Source organism: Suncus etruscus, chromosome 16 (assembly GCF_024139225.1).
Source record: "Suncus etruscus isolate mSunEtr1 chromosome 16, mSunEtr1.pri.cur, whole genome shotgun sequence".
NCBI lineage: Eukaryota > Metazoa > Chordata > Mammalia > Eulipotyphla > Soricidae > Suncus > Suncus etruscus.
In genome coordinates, this window is record NC_064863.1 from 67,587,335 (window position 1) to 67,589,975 (window position 2,641).

The 2,641-nt window shown below is 38.1% G+C and overlaps 1 non-coding gene across 1 annotated transcript; it reads left to right on the forward strand.

The window, feature by feature from the left end:
- The first annotated feature begins 501 nt into the window (after nucleotides 1-501).
- LOC126033119 (U6 spliceosomal RNA) lies at nucleotides 502-608 on the forward strand. The gene has a single exon (XR_007504273.1). It is a non-coding gene; the product is annotated as a U6 spliceosomal RNA (small nuclear RNA).
- The last annotated feature ends 2,033 nt before the right edge of the window (nucleotides 609-2,641 follow it).

A 2,641-nucleotide genomic window follows, 5' to 3' on the forward strand; every position in this document is an offset into this window, starting at 1 on the left:
ATGCTCAAGGATCACTTCTAGATGTGTTTAAGGTGACAATATGATTAGACTCTAGTTAGGGATCATGCAAGGTAAAGCATCCGATGAGCTGTATTATCTCTCCTGAAAATTTTGGCCATAAAGGACTTTATAGTTAAGTTATATAAATTGACCGCATTTATCTATTTATTTTTAGTGCCAGGGATTGAACCACAGACTTCACTTATGCAAAATTTGTGTTGTACCACTGAGTCACATTTCCAGCTATGTACATGGTTGTTCTGGCATAATGCTATTGTACACTTCACACTCTACAAAATAGTGAAAATATGAATTTCACATGCACCAGAGAACCTAAAAACTTGTAATTTTTAACTATGTTTACTATGTTTTTACTATGTTTACTATGGTGTTTGCTTTATAGTGGTCTAGCATCAAATCAGCAATATCTCTGAGGTGTTTCTACACAGGATTCAGTTCCCTGAGTTATTAATGTGTTTAATTAGATAAAAAGACCTACAAGTGCTCGCTTTGGCAGCACATATACTAAAATGGGAAGGATAGAAAGAAGATTAGCATGGCCCCTGCACAAGAATAACATACAAATTCGTGAAGCATTCCATATTTTAAAAAAGGGGTGGGTGGAGAGATAGCATGGAGGCAGGGTGTTTGCCTTGCATGCTGAAGGACAGTGGTTCGAATCCTGACATCCCATATGGTCCCCCGAGCCTGCCAGGAGCGATTTCTGAGCGAAGAGCCAGGAGTAACCCCTGAGCACTGCCAGGTGTGACCCCAAAACAAGAAAAGAAAATAAATAGACCTACAAGTCAGTTTAAAAGACTTAGGAAGCACAAAAAAGCACAAAATAATCCTTTTATCTACTTATTTATTTATTTTTGACTTCTTTGTTTTGGTGTAGATATTGAATTTGATGTCTCCAATTTTATTTTATTTTATTTTATTATTTTATTTTATTTATTTATTTATTTATTTTTTGGGGGTTTTGGGCCACACCCGGTAACGCTCAGGGGTTACTCCTGGCTATGTGCTCAGAAGTTGCTCCTGGCTTAGGGGACCATATGGGACACCTGGGGATCGAACCTCGGTCCGTCCAAGGCTAGCACAGGCAAGGCAGGCACCTTACCTTCAGCGCCACCGCCCGGCCCCCTATTTTATTTTATTTTATTTTCTCTTTCTCTTTCTTTTATTTGGTTTTATTTCAGGACCGAGACTATTGTGTGGTGCTTGTCTTTATTGCTGTAGTATTCACAGGATATTTTATTTGATATTTCTTTTTGTTGTGGTGTTTCAATTACCTTTTTCCTGTCCTCTCTCAAACTGAGGTTGAAAGCCTCTAAAAGGACTCCGCCCATTTTCAGCTTATTTTATTTTTTTCCCCCATTCTATTGCTTTTCTTTCCTTCAAACAAAACCACATAACTTGAACTATCTAGCTCCGCCTCTCAAATAGAGGGGGAAACAAGGGAGGGTACCAGGACCAAACAGATATATGATCACTAAGTAGTAAACTAGACACAGAGAGGACCACTTATTCTAGCAGCCCTGAGGTGAGGGTGGGGGATATAGGTTGCAGGAAGGGAACGGGGGTGGAGGGAGAACAAATTTGGTAATGGGAATTCCCCTGATTCAATGTTAATATGTATCTAAAATATTACTGTGAAAGATGTGTAAGCCAATATGGTCAAAATAAAAATTTAAAAAAAAAATAAAAAGACTTAGGAAGGAAATCATTAAGCATGTTTCCTTTTGGGGATTTTCTGGAAAACTTAAATGTCTAAACTCTATGAATGCCAAAGAAGGGCAAATCAAAAAGAGAGGATAGGGCATTTGCCTTGCAGGTGGCCTGCCTAGCTTTGATCTGATCCCTGGAACCTCAGAAGGTGCCACAAGCCAGTGGAGCCAGGTATAAACCCTGAGCACTATTGGGTGTGGCCCCTAGCCCTCCCAAATATGAATCTCTAAGAGAACCTAAATATATTCAATCAAACCCAACTGATAATTTTTGAAAAGAGCATTTTGAGCCCTGAAAGACACTTTAGAAAATATCTGCAGATGGAAAGCACCTAAAACTTGTAGCCTAGAAGACTTGTCTATAATTCCTGTCTTTTTACTCATAGGCCAGGCAAGTCATTAGTTGACATCACTATCAGCCAGGTATGGTCCAAATCAAACAAAACCCAAGGAGAAGTAATAATGTAATGTATGTTAAATGGTACTCCGCAGAGTTCTTACGATAAATGAGAAAAAATATAAGTAAAAATAACTCAGTGGTACAAGGCAGGTCCTTGTGTCCGAACGCTAAAGGAATAATCATTGTTATAATAATACATTTTCTGGTGCTAATTCTTTTCATTTTTTATTTATTTGTTTTTTGTTTGTTTTTTGGACCACACCCAGCAATTTTCAAAGCTACTCTTGACTCTAATTGCTAAGTTCAGGACATCACATTCAGTGTTGGGGATCTAAATCAGGTGCACTGTGTGTAAGGCAAACACTTTACTGGCTATATTATCTCTCCAGCCCCTCACTGCTAATTTCTTATAAACTTCCAAATATTTCTATATTTTCATAAGCCTAGGTCTAGTTCTCAAAAAATGAAATTTAATATGCTGGCAAAATCTCCTGACACTGGCTACAGAACA